We start from the raw sequence: 15,000 nt of genomic DNA, 5'->3' as shown, positions 1-15,000 counted from the left end.
GAGTAAAATAGGATAGAGGTTTTTTACCCCGACGGGCGCTCCTTCGCGGGAGGAGACTTTGAACCCACGGTCCCGAGGCCGTATGGGTACTCGCCAGGGCCCGCTCAGCCCCGCCGCTGAAAGCGGGGGCCGCCGAGTGCAGCGACAGTCAAGTTCTTTTTTTTCTTATCGCGCCTGCGCTGCTGGTGCCCGAGGGGAGAGGCCGCGCCGAGCCGCCGCCTCTGCCGCGCACCCGAGCTTGAGACGGGGAGGTGGGCTAGGCCTCGCGCCGGGCGGTTTCGCTTGATCGGGCCGGGCCGAGCACGATCCTTCCGCAGGTTCACCTACGGAAACCTTGTTACGACTTTTACTTCCTCTAGATAGTCAAGTTTGATCGCCTTCCCGGCGCCCCCGCCAGAGCTCTCGCGAGGGGCCCGGGCGGGCCGGGTCCGAGGACCTCACTAAACCATCCAATCGGTAGTAGCGACGGGCGGTGTGTACAAAGGGCAGGGACTTAATCAACGCGAGCTTATGACCCGCGCTTACTGGGAATTCCTCGCTGATGGGAAATAGTTTCAATCCCCAGTCCCGATCACGAGCGGGTTCAGCTGGTTACCCGCGCCTCGGGCGCAGGGTAGACACACGCTGATCCGCCCATTGTGGCGCGCGCGCCAGCCCCGACATCTAAGGGCATCACAGACCTGTTATTGCTCCATCTCGCGTGGCTGAACGCCACTTGTCCTCTAAGAAGTTTTTGACGCCGACCCAAGTGGCCGCGCCACTATTTAGCAAGCCGGAGTCTCGCTCGCTATCGGAATGAACCAGACAAATCGCTTCCACCAACTAAGAACGCCATGCACCACCACCCACAGAATCGAGAAAGAGCTATCAATCTGTCAATCCTTTCCGTGTCCGGGCCGGGTGAGGTTTCCCGTGTTGAGTCAAATTAAGCCGCAGGCTCCACTCCTGGTGGTGCCTTCCGCCAATTCCTTTAAGTTTCAGCTTTGCAACCATACTCCCCGAACCCAAAGACTGTGGGTTTCCCGCACGCCGCCCGGCGGGTCATGGGAATAACGCCGCCGATCGCTGGTCGGCATCGCTTACGGTCGGAACTACGACGGTATCTGATCGCCTTCAACCTCCGACTTTCGTTTCTGATTAATGAAAACATTCTTGGCAAATGCTGCTGTCCGCCTTGCGCCGTCCAAGAATTTCACCTCTAGCGCGCAATACGAATGCCCCGCCGCCCTCTTAATCATGGCTCCGGTTCCAGAAACCCACAAAATAGAACCGAGTCCTATTCCATTATTCCTAGCTGCGTATTCAGCGGCGACGCCGCCTGCTTTGAACACTCTAATTTTTTCAAAGTAAACGCTTTGCCCTCGACCGACACCCAGCCAAGGGCATCCGGGGCGCCGAGGCAGGGACCTGGGACGGGCGGTGGCTCGCTTCTCGGCGGACCGCCAGCCAGATCCCGAGATCCAACTACGAGCTTTTTAACTGCAGCAACTTTAATATACGCTATTGAGCTGGAATTACCGCGCTGCTGGCACCAGACTTGCCTCCAATGGGTCCTCGCCATGTGTTTAAGATACGCTATTCCAATTACAGGGCCTCAAAGAGACCTGTATTGTTATTTTTCGCCACTACCTCTCCGAGTCGGAAATGGGTAATTTGCGCGCCTGCTGCCTTCCTTGGATGTGGTAGCCGCTTTCAGGCTCCTCTCCGAATCGAACCCCGATTCCCGCCACCCGTGGTCACCATGGTAGGCGCCTGATGTACCATCGAAAGTTGATAGGCAGACACTGAATGAATCGCCGCCGCCGCGAAGGGCGAGCGATCGCCCGAGGTTATCTAGAGTCACCAAAGGTACCGGTCCGAGGACGGATCTCGGGGCCCGGATGGGTTTTGATCTGATAAATGCACGCTGCCTCAGCCTCCCGCCCCGCGAGGAGAGCGGTCGCCCGGTCGGCGCCGCTTGCATGTATTAGCTCTGGAATTGCCACAGTTATCCAAGTACCGCGGTGGAGCGATCAAAGGGACCATAACTGATTTAATGAGCCATTCGCAGTTTCACTGTACCGCCGTGGTGCACTTAGACCTGCATGGCTTAATCTTTGAGACAAGCATATGTTACTGGCAGGATCAACCAGGTAACCCCTGTGGGTCGGTCGACTAACCGACGCTGCGCTTTTGCTTCACACACGGGTCTCAGTCCGCCTGAGGAGGGGGCCTGGGCAGACCCCGCTTGACCTCGGCTAAGACCGCCGCCATAGGGCGACGCGCTGCTCGAACCTTCCGGGCGGGGCCGCTGGGGGGTGGGTGGCCGCTGGGATCGCGCCGACGCCGAAAAGTGTGTTTCACGGGACGGGGTACTCGCCGCGCGCCGCCGGACGCTGCCGCGCTTCTGCCCTCCACGCCCGCCGTGACGGACTCTCGCGCCTGACCGCCGCTCAGGCCTCCTCCGGCGGGTTCGCGCCTTCCTCGGGCTGAGGGGGCCTGCTCGTAACGAACGCCCAAATTGCCCGGCGCGCGCGCTGTCAAAGCCCAAACGTAAACCCATTGCACGCCGTGCTCTGCCAGGCACTCCCGATTTATAGCAGCAGCGGGCTGGCCGGTGGGGTCTCTAGGCTAGGCGCGCGCGCGCCCAATCGATCACGCTGGGCCGAGGGGGACGCCCGCCGAACGCCCTCTCTCGGCGCCTGTGTCCGTGTTTCAGGTGAAGCGCTCGATAGCTCCTCGCCCGAGCTTCAGAAAGATTGCGCTCAAAACCTAAGTCGATATGGACTTAGTCGCTTTTTCGACTTTTTTTCGCCAGAGACTAAGTCCACAAAACACGCGCTCACCAAATCGTACCCATGTAAAAGTTGTTCTGTGTAAACGCCACCTCCAGGGTCGCGGGAAAATTTGAATCATGCCCGGAGGAGGCCTCTCGGTCGGCCTGACTCGAGCCTCGGAGGGTATGGAAGTCGGACCTTTCCTCGGTTGACTTAGTGCAATTTTCAAACGAAAATCATCCAGGCGCTTCATCCGACCGATCGAGTCCGGTTAAGCGCGCTTCCCGGACGCTTTCCCACTCGACTTCGCCGCCCTGGAGGAAATTTTTTTCGCTCAAAACCTAAGTCCAAACATCCAGGCGCTTCATCCGACCGATCGAGTCCGGTTAAGCGCGCCTTCCCGACGCTTTCCCACTCGACTTCGCCGCCCTGGAGGAAATTTTTTCGCTCAAAACCTAAGTCCAAACATCCAGGCGCTTCATCCGACCGACGAGTCCGGTTAAGCGCGCTTCCCCCGACGCTTTCCCACTCGACTTCGCCGCCCTGGAGGAAATTTTTTTTCGCTCAAAACCTAAGTCCAAACATCCAGGCGCTTCATCCGACCGATCGAGTCCGGTTGGCGCGCCTTCCCGACGCTTTCCCACTCGACTTCGCCGCCCTGGAGGAAATTTTTTTCGCTCAAAACCTAAGTCCAAACATCCAGGCGCTTCATCCGACCGATCGAGTCCGGTTAAGCGCGCGCTTCCCGACGCTTTCCCACTCGACTTCGCCGCCCTGGAGGAAATTTTTTTCGCTCAAAACCTAAGTCCAAACATCCAGGCGCTTCATCCGACCGATCGAGTCCGGTTTAAGCGCGCTTCCCGACGCTTTCCCACTCGACTTCGCCGCCCTGGAGGAAATTTTTTTGCGCTCAAAACCTAAGTCCAAACATCCAGGCGCTTCATCCGACCGATCGAGTCCGGTTAAGCGCGCTTCCCGACGCTTTCCCACTCGACTTCGCCGCCCTGGAGGAAATTTTTTGCGCTCAAAACCTAAGTCCAAACATCCAGGCGCTTCATCCGACCGATCGAGTCCGGTTAAGCGCGCCTTCCCGGACGCTTTCCCACTCGACTTCCCGCCGCCCTGGAGGAAATTTTTTTGCTTTCAAAACCTAAGTCCAGACATCCAGGCGCTTCATCCAGCCGATCTCGCCGGGTTAAGTGCGACTTCGACGCTTTCCCACTCGACCCCGGTCCCTGGAGGAAATTTTTTTCGCTCAAAACCTAAGTCCAAACATCCAGGCGCATATTTCAGACGATCTCGCCGGTTAAGTGCGACTTCCCGACGCTTTCCCACTCGACTTCGCCACCCTGGAGGAAATTTTTTGCTTTCAAAACCTAAGTCCAAACATCCAGGCGCATATTTCAGACGATCTCGCCGGGTTATGCGACTTCCGGACGCTTTCCCACTCGACTTCGCCACCCTGGAGGAAATTTTTTGCTTTCAAAACCTAAGTCCAAACATCCAGGCGCATATTTCAGACGATCTCGGCCGGGTTAAGCGCGACTTCCCGACGCTTTCCCACTCGACTTCGCCACCCTGGAGGATTTTTTTGCTTTCAAAACCTAAGTCCAAACATCCAGGCGCATATTTCAGCCGATCTCGGCCGGGTTAAGTGCGACTTCTCGGACGCTTTCCCACTCGACCTCTCCACCCTGGAGGTATTTTTTGCCGCTCAAAACCTAAGTCCAGACATCCAGGCGCGCATATTTCAGACGATCTCGCCGGGTTAAGTGCGACTTCCCGACGCTTTCCCACTCGACTTCGCCACCCTGGAGGATTTTTTTGCTTTCAAAACCTAAGTCCAAACATCCAGGCGCATATTTCAGACGATCTCGGCCGGGTTAAGTGCGACTTCCCGACGCTTTCCCACTCGACTTCCCGCCACCCTGGAGGATTTTTTTGCTTTCAAAACCTAAGTCCAGACATCCAGGCGCATATTTCAGCCGATCTCGGCCGGGTTAAGTGCGACTTCTCGACGCTTTCCCACTCGACCCTCCACCCCTGAGGTATTTTTGCCGCTCAAAACCTAAGTCCAGACATCCAGGCGCATATTTCAGACGATCTCGGCCGGGTTAAGTGCGACTTCCCGGACGCTTTCCCACTCGACCCGCCACCCTGGAGGATTTTTTTGCTTTCAAAACCTAAGTCCAAACATCCAGGCGCATATTTCAGCCGATCTCGGCCGGGTTAAGTGCGACTTCTCGGACGCTTTCCCACTCGACCCTCCACCCTGGAGGATTTTTTTGCTGCTCAAAACCTACGCCCAGACATCCAGGCGCTGCTACAGCCGATCAAGGCCGGGTTAAGAGCGACTTCTCGACACACACATTTACGAACCCCGTGTCTGGATTTCAATTTTCCAAAGGGCCTGGGCTCACACATTAACCCCAACGCAGTAACACTTTAATGGGCATCGCTTTATTTCATTCTCGCCCTGGATGAATGTTTTACAAAGGGCCTGCGCCACAGACTAACCCTACACACTAACACCTTATTGGGCATAATTTTTTTCTATAAAGGCCCTGGATGAATGTTTTCTATAAGGCCTGCGCCACAGACTAACCCCATCACAATAACACTTATGTGGGCATGATTTTATTCTATAAAGGCCCTGGATGAATGTTTTCTATAAGGCCTGCGCTCACAGACTAACCCCATCACAATAACACTTATTTGGGCATGATTTTATTTAAAAAGGCCCTGGATGAATGTTTTCTACAAAGGCCTGCGCTCACAGACTAACCCCACACAGTAGCGCCTTATTGGGCATGATTTTATTTAATAAAGGCCCTGGAGGAATGTTTTCTATAAGGCCTGCACTCACAGACTAACCCCATCACAATAACACTTATTTGGGCATGATTTTATTCTATAAAGGCCCTGGATGAATGTTTTCTATAAGGCCTGCGCTCACAGACTAACCCTATCACAATAACACTTATTTGGGCATGATTTTATTTAATAAAGGCCCTGGATGAATGTTTTCTATAAGGCCTGCGCTCACAGACTAACCCCATCACAATAACACTTATTTGGGCATGATATTATTTAATAAAGGCCCTGATGAATGTTTTACAAAGGGCCTGCGCTCACAGACTAACCCTACACAGTAACACCTTATTGGGCATGATTTTATTTAATAGAGACCCTGGATGAATGTTTTCTATAAGGCCTGCGCTCACAGACTAACCCCATCACAATAACACTTATTTGGGCATGATTTTATTTAATAAAGGCCCTGATGAATGTTTTCTATAAGGCCCAAGGCCACAGACTAACCCCTAACCCTAACCCTAACCCTAACCCTAACCCTAGCCCTAACCCTAACCCTAACCCTAACCCTAACCCTAACCCTAACCCTAACCCTAACCCTAACCCTAACCCTAACCCTAGCCCTAACCCTAACCCTAACCCTAACCCTAGCCCTAACCCTAACCCTAACCCAAACCCTAACCCTAACCCTAACCCTAGCCCTAACCCTAACCCTAACCCTAACCCTAACCCTAACCCTAACCCTAACCTTATTGGGCATGATTTTACTCTATAAAGGCCCTGGGTGACAGTTTTACACAGGGCCTGGGGTCACAGACTAACCCCATCACAATAGCACTTATTTGGGCATGTTTTTATTTAATAAAGGCCCTGATTGAATGTTTTCTATAAGGCCTGCGCCACAGACTAACCCGACACAGTAACGCTTCATTGGGCATGATTTTATTTAATAAAGGCCCTGGAACAATGTTTTCTATAAGGCCTGCGCCACAGACTAACCCGACACAGTAACTCTTTGTTGGGCATGATTTTACTTAATAAAGGCCCTGGAAAATGTTTTCTATAAGGCCTGCGCCACAGACTAACCCGACACAGTAACGCTTTATTGGGCATGATTTTATTTAATAAAGGCCCTGGAAAAATGTTTTCTATAAGGCCTGCGCTCACAGACTAACCCGACACAGTAACGCTTCATTGGGCATGATTTTATTTAATAAAGGCCCTGGAACAATGTTTTCTATAAGGCCTGCGCCACAGACTAACCCGACACAGTAACTCTTTTTGTTGGGCATGATTTTACTTAATAAAGGCCCTGGAAAATGTTTTCTATAAGGCCTGCGCCACAGACTAACCCGACACAGTAACGCTTTATTGGGCATGATTTTATTTAATAAAGGCCCTGGAAAAAATGGTTTCTATAAGGCCTGCGCCACAGACTAACCCGACACAGTAACGCTTCATTGGGCATGATTTTATTTAATAAAGGCCCTGATGACAGTTTTCTTTAAGGCCTGCGCCACAGACTAACCCGACACATTAACGCTTTATTGGGCATGATTGTATTTAATAAAGGCCCTGGATGAATGTTTTCTATAAGGCCTGCGCCACAGACTAACCCCCGACACAGTAACTCTTCATTGGGCATGATTTTATTTAATAAAGGCCCTCGATGAATGTTTTGTATAAGGCCTGCCTCACAGACTAACCCGACACAGTAACTCTTTATTGGGCGTGATTTTATTTAATAAAGGCCCTGGAAAATGTTTTCTATAAGGCCTGCGCCACAGACTGACCCCGACACAGTAACTCTTTTATTGGGCATGATTTTATTTAATAAAGGCCCTCGATGAATGTTTTCTATAAGGCCTGCGCCACTGACTAACCTCATGCATAATAACACTCTTATGGGCATGATTTTATTTAATTAAGGCCCTGATGACAGTTTTCTTTAAGGCCTACCTCACAGACTAACCCGACACAGTAACTCTTTATTGGGCGTGATTTTATTTAATAAAGGCCCTGGAAAATGTTTTTCTATAAGGCCTGCGCCACAGACTAACCCGACACAGTAACGCTTTATTGGGCGTGATTTTATTTAATAAAGGCCCTCGATGAATGTTTTTCTATAAGGCCTGCGCCACAGACTAACCCGACACAGTAACTCTTTATTGGGCGTGATTTTATTTAATAAAGGCCCTGGAAAATGTTTTCTATAAGGCCTGCGCCACAGACTGACCCCGACACACAGTAACTCTTTATTGGGCATGATTTTATTTAATAAAGGCCCTCGATGAATGTTTTCTATAAGGCCTGCGCCACTGACTAACCCCTGCATAAATAACACTCTTATGGGCATGATTTTATTTAATTAAGGCCCTGATGACAGTTTTCTTTAAGGCCTACCTCACAGACTAACCCGACACAGTAACTCTTTATTGGGCGTGATTTTATTTAATAAAGGCCCTGGAAAATGTTTTTCTATAAGGCCTGCGCCACAGACTAACCCGACACAGTAACGCTTTATTGGGCGTGATTTTATTTAATAAAGGCCCTGGAAAATGTTTTCTATAAGCACTGCGCTCACTGACTAACCCCGCTATAAATAACACTCTTATGGGCATGATTTTATTTAATAAAGGCCCTGATGACAGTTTTCTTTAAGGCCTGCGCTCACAGACTAACCCGACACAGTAACTCTTTGTTGGGCATGATTTTACTTAATAAAGGCCCTGGAAAATGTTTTCTATAAGGCCTGCGCCACAGACTAACCCGACACAGTAACGCTTTATTGGGCATGATTTTATTTAATAAAGGCCCTGGAAAAATGTTTTCTATAAGGCCTGCGCCACAGACTAACCCGACACAGTAACGCTTTATTGGGCATGATTTTATTTAATAAAGGCCCTGATAAATGTTTTCTTTAAGGCCTGCGCTCACAGACTAACCTCCTGCATAATAACACTCTTATGGGCATGATTTTATTTAATAAAGGCCCTGATGACAGTTTTTTTAAGGCCTGCCTCACAGACTAACCCGACACAGTAACTCTTTATTGGGCGTGATTTTATTTAATAAAGGCCCTGGAAAATGTTTTTCTATAAGGCCTGCGCCACAGACTAACCCACCCATTAACTCTTTATTGGGCATGATTTTATTTAATAAAGGCCCTCGATGAATGTTTTCCATAAGGCCTGCGCCACAGACTAACCCCACCACAATAACACAGATTTGGGTATGATTTTATTTATTAAAGGCCCTGATGAATGTTTTCACAAAGGCCTGCGCCACAGACTCGCCCTGTTAGCAGCGACGCGCAGCAGGGCACGAATTTCAGAGTTTTTAGAGAAAAAAAAAAAAAAAAAAAAAAAAAATTAAAGTTGATGTAAAAGTTGTTCTGGTAAACGGCCACCTCCGGGTCGCGGTGAAATTTGAATCGTGCCCGAAGAGGCTCTCGGTCGGCCTGACTCGAGCCTCGGAGGGTATGGAAGTCGGACCTTTCCCGGTTGACTTAGTGCAATTTTCAAACGAAAATCATCCAGGCGCATATTTCAGCCGATCTCAGCCGGGTTAAGTGCGACTTCTCGACGCTTTCCCACTCGACCCGCCTCCTGGAGGAAATTTTTTTCGCTCAAAACCTAAGTCCAAACATCCAGGCGCATATTTCAGCCGATCTCAGCCGGGTTAAGTGCGACTCTCGACGCTTTCCCACTCGACCCCGCCTCCTGGAGGAAATTTTTTTTCGCTCAAAACCTAAGTCCAAACATCCAGGCGCATATTTCAGCCGATCTCGCCCGGTTAAGTGCGACTTCGACGCTTTCCCACTCGACCCGCCTCCTGGAGGAAATTTTTTTTCGCTCAAAACCTAAGTCCAAACATCCAGGCGCATATTTCAGCCGATCTCGCCGGGTTAAGTGCGACTTCTCGACGCTTTCCCACTCGACTTCGCCGCCCTGGAGGAAATTTTTTTCGCTCAAAACCTAAGTCCAAACATCCAGGCGCTTCATCCGACCGATCGAGTCCGGTTAAGTGCGCCTTCCCGACGCTTTCCCACTCGACTTCGCCGCCCCTGGAGGAAATTTTTTTTGCGCTCAAAACCTAAGTCCAAACATCCAGGCGCTTCATCCGACCGATCGAGTCCGGTTTAGTGCGCCTTTCCCGACGCTTTCCCACTCGACTTCGCCGCCCTGGAGGAAATTTTTTGCTTTCAAAACCTAAGTCCAGACATCCAGGCGCTTCATCCGACCGATCGAGTCCGGTTAAGTGCGCCTTCCCGGACGCTTTCCCACTCGACTTCGCCGCCCTGGAGGAAATTTTTTGCTTTCAAAACCTAAGTCCAAACATCCAGGCGCTTATCATCCGACCGATCGAGTCCGGTTAAGTGCGCTTTCCCGACGCTTTCCCACTCGACTTCGCCGCCCTGGAGGAAATTTTTTTATGCTCAAAACCTAAGTCCAAACATCCAGGCGCTTCATCCGACCGATCGAGTCCGGTTAAGCGCTTTCCCGGACGCTTTCCCACTCGACCCGCCGCCCTGGGAGGAAATTTTTTTGCTTTCAAAACCTAAGTCCAGACATCCAGGCGCTTCATCCAGCCGATCTCGGCCGGGTTAAGTGCGACTTCTCGGACGCTTTCCCACTCGACCCCGGTCTCCCTGGAGGAAATTTTTTTTCGTTCAAAACCTAAGTCCAAACATCCAGGCGCATATTTCAGACGATCTCGGCCGGGTTAAGTGCGACTTCCCGACGCTTTCCCACTCGACTTCGCCACCCTGGAGGAAATTTTTTGCTTTCAAAACCTAAGTCCAAACATCCAGGCGCATATTTCAGACGATCTCGGCCGGGTTAAGTGCGACTTCCCGGACGCTTTCCCACTCGACCCCCGCCACCCTGGAGGAAATTTTTTTGCTTTCAAAACCTAAGTCCAAACATCCAGGCGCATATTTCAGACGATCTCGGCCGGGTTAAGTGCGACTTCCCGGACGCTTTCCCACTCGACCCCCGCCACCCTGGAGGATTTTTTTTTGCTTTCAAAACCTAAGTCCAAACATCCAGGCGCATATTTCAGCCGATCTCGCCGGTTAAGTGCGACTTCTCGACGCTTTCCCACTCGACCTCCACCCTGGAGGTATTTTTTGCCGCTCAAAACCTAAGTCCAGACATCCAGGCGCATATTTCAGACGATCTCGGCCGGGTTAAGTGCGACTTCCCGGACGCTTTCCCACTGACTTCGCCACCCTGGAGGATTTTTTTGCTTTCAAAACCTAAGTCCAAACATCCAGGCGCATATTTCAGACGATCTCGGCCGGGTTAAGTGCGACTTCCCGGACGCTTTCCCACTCGACCCCGCCACCCTGGAGGATTTTTTTTTTGCTTTCAAAACCTAAGTCCAGACATCCAGGCGCATATTTCAGCCGATCTCGGCCGGGTTAAGTGCGACTTCTCGACGCTTTCCCACTCGACCCTCCACCCTGGAGGTATATTTTTTGCCGCTCAAAACCTAAGTCCAGACATCCAGGCGCATATTTCAGACGATCTCGGCCGGGTTAAGTGCGACTTCCCGGACGCTTCCCACTCGACTCCCGCCACCCTGGAGGATTTTTTTGCTTTCAAAACCTAAGTCCAAACATCCAGGCGCATATTTCAGCCGATCTCGCCGGGTTAAGTGCGACTTCTCGACGCTTTCCCACTCGACCCTCCACCCTGGAGGATTTTTTTTAATAAGCGCTCAAAACCTACGCCCAGACATCCAGGCGCTGCACAGCCGATCAAGGCCGGGTTAAGAGCGACTTCTCGACACACACATTTACGAACCCCGTGTCTGGATTTCAATTTTCCAAAGGGCCTGGGCTCACACATTAACCCCAACGCAGTAACACTTTAATGGGCATCGCTTTTATTTCATTCTCGCCCTGGATGAATGTTTTACAAAGGGCCTGCGCCACAGACTAACCTCCACACACTAACACCTTATTGGGCATAATTTTTTCTATAAAGGCCCTGGATGAATGTTTTCTATAAGGCCTGCGCTCACAGACTAACCCCATCACAATAACACTTATGTGGGCATGATTTTATTCTATAAAGGCCCTGGATGAATGTTTTCTATAAGGCCTGCGCCACAGACTAACCCCATCACAATAACACTTATTTGGGCATGATTTTATTTAAAAAGGCCCTGGATGAATGTTTTCTACAAAGGCCTGCGCCACAGACTAACCCGACACAGTAGCGCTTTTATTGGGCATGATTTTATTTAATAAAGGCCCTGGAGGAATGTTTTCTATAAGGCCTGCACTCACAGACTAACCCCATCACAATAACACTTATTTGGGCATGATTTTATTCTATAAAGGCCCTGGATGAATGTTTTCTATAAGGCCTGCGCTCACAGACTAACCCTATCACAATAACACTTATTTGGGCATGATTTTATTTAATAAAGGCCCTGATGAATGTTTTCTATAAGGCCTGCGCCACAGACTAACCCCATCACAATAACACTTATTTGGGCATGATATTATTTAATAAAGGCCCTGGATGAATGTTTTACAAAGGGCCTGCGCTCACAGACTAACCCTACACAGTAACACCTTATTGGGCATGATTTTATTTAATAGAGACCCTGGATGAATGTTTTCTATAAGGCCTGCGCCACAGACTAACCCCATCACAATAACACTTATTTGGGCATGATTTTATTTAATAAAGGCCCTGATGAATGTTTTCTATAAGGCCCAAGCCACAGAGACTAACCCCTAACCCTAACCCTAACCCTAACCCTAACCCCTAGCCCTAACCCTAACCCTAACCCTAACCCTAACCCTAACCCTAACCCTAACCCTAACCCTAACCCTAACCCTAACCCTAACCCTAGCCCTAACCCTAACCCTAACCCTAACCCTAGCCCTAACCCTAACCCTAACCCAAACCCTAACCCTAACCCCTAACCCTAGCCCTAACCCTAACCCTAACCCTAACCCTAACCCTAACCTAACCCTAACCCTAACCTTATTGGGCATGATTTTACTCTATAAAGGCCCTGGGTGACAGTTTTACACAGGGCCTGGGGTCACAGACTAACCCCATCACAATAGCACTTATTTGGGCATGTTTTTATTTAATAAAGGCCCTGATTGAATGTTTTCTATAAGGCCTGCGCCACAGACTAACCCGACACAGTAACGCTTCATTGGGCATGATTTTATTTAATAAAGGCCCTGGAACAATGTTTTCTATAAGGCCTGCGCCACAGACTAACCCACACAGTAACTCTTTGTTGGGCATGATTTTACTTAATAAAGGCCCTGGAAAATGTTTTCTATAAGGCCTGCGCCACAGACTAACCCGACACAGTAACGCTTTATTGGGCATGATTTTATTTAATAAAGGCCCTGGAAAAATGTTTTCTATAAGGCCTGCGCCACAGACTAACCCGACACAGTAACGCTTCATTGGGCATGATTTTATTTAATAAAGGCCCTGGAACAATGTTTCTATAAGGCCTGCGCCACAGACTAACCCGACACAGTAACTCTTTGTTGGGCATGATTTTACTTAATAAAGGCCCTGGAAAATGTTTTCTATAAGGCCTGCGCCACAGACTAACCCGACACAGTAACGCTTTATTGGGCATGATTTTATTTAATAAAGGCCCTGGAAAAATGGTTTCTATAAGGCCTGCGCCACAGACTAACCCGACACAGTAACGCTTCATTGGGCATGATTTTATTTAATAAAGGCCCTGATGACAGTTTTTTTAAGGCCTGCGCTCACAGACTAACCCGACACATTAACGCTTTATTGGGCATGATTGTATTTAATAAAGGCCCTGATGAATGTTTTCTATAAGGCCTGCGCCACAGACTAACCCCGACACAGTAACTCTTCATTGGGCATGATTTTATTTAATAAAGGCCCTCGATGAATGTTTTGTATAAGGCCTGCCTCACAGACTAACCTGACACAGTAACTCTTATTGGGCGTGATTTTATTTAATAAAGGCCCTGGAAAATGTTTTCTATAAGGCCTGCGCCACAGACTGACCCCCGACACAGTAACTCTTTATTGGGCATGATTTTATTTAATAAAGGCCCTCGATGAATGTTTTCTATAAGGCCTGCGCTCACTGACTAACCCCTGCACAATAACACTTTATGGGCATGATTTTATTTAATTAAGGCCCTGATGACAGTTTTCTTTAAGGCCTACCTCACAGACTAACCCGACACAGTAACTCTTTATTGGGCGTGATTTTATTTAATAAAGGCCCTGGAAAAATGTTTTTCTATAAGGCCTGCGCCACAGACTAACCCGACACAGTAACGCTTTATTGGGCGTGATTTTATTTAATAAAGGCCCTCGATGAATGTTTTTCTATAAGGCCTGCGCCACAGACTAACCCGACACAGTAACTCTTTATTGGGCGTGATTTTATTTAATAAAGGCCCTGGAAAATGTTTTCTATAAGGCCTGCGCCACAGACTGACCCCGACACAGTAACTCTTTATTGGGCATGATTTTATTTAATAAAGGCCCTCGATGAATGTTTTCTATAAGGCCTGCGCCACTGACTAACCCTCACAATAACACTCTTATGGGCATGATTTTATTTAATTAAGGCCCTGATGACAGTTTTCTTTAAGGCCTACCTCACAGACTAACCCGACACAGTAACTCTTTATTGGGCGTGATTTTATTTAATAAAGGCCCTGGAAAATGTTTTTCTATAAGGCCTGCGCCACAGACTAACCCGACACAGTAACGCTTTATTGGGCGTGATTTTATTTAATAAAGGCCCTGGAAAATGTTTTCTATAAGCACTGCGCTCACTGACTAACCCCACATAATAACACTCTTATGGGCATGATTTTATTTAATAAAGGCCCTGGATGACAGTTTTCTTTAAGGCCTGCGCTCACAGACTAACCCGACACAGTAACTCTTTGTTGGGCATGATTTTACTTAATAAAGGCCCTGGAAAATGTTTTCTATAAGGCCTGCGCCACAGACTAACCCGACACAGTAACGCTTTATTGGGCATGATTTTATTTAATAAAGGCCCTGGAAAAATGTTTTCTATAAGGCCTGCGCCACAGACTAACCCGACACAGTAACGCTTTATTGGGCATGATTTTATTTAATAAAGGCCCTGGATAAATGTTTTCTTTAAGGCCTGCGCTCACAGACTAACCCCTCATATAATAACACTCTTATGGGCATGATTTTATTTAATAAAGGCCCTGATGACAGTTTTTTTAAGGCCTGCCTCACAGACTAACCCGACACAGTAACTCTTTATTGGGCGTGATTTTATTTAATAAAGGCCCTGGAAAATGTTTTTCTATAAGGCCTGCGCCACAGACTAACCCACCCATTAACTCTTTTATTGGGCATGATTTTATTTAATAAAGGCCCTCGATGAATGTTTTCCA

Source organism: Puntigrus tetrazona, unplaced genomic scaffold (genome assembly GCF_018831695.1).
Source record: "Puntigrus tetrazona isolate hp1 unplaced genomic scaffold, ASM1883169v1 S000000003, whole genome shotgun sequence".
NCBI lineage: Eukaryota > Metazoa > Chordata > Actinopteri > Cypriniformes > Cyprinidae > Puntigrus > Puntigrus tetrazona.
The sequence above is the reverse complement of the archived record's forward strand: the minus strand, read 5'-3'. Positions refer to the sequence as shown.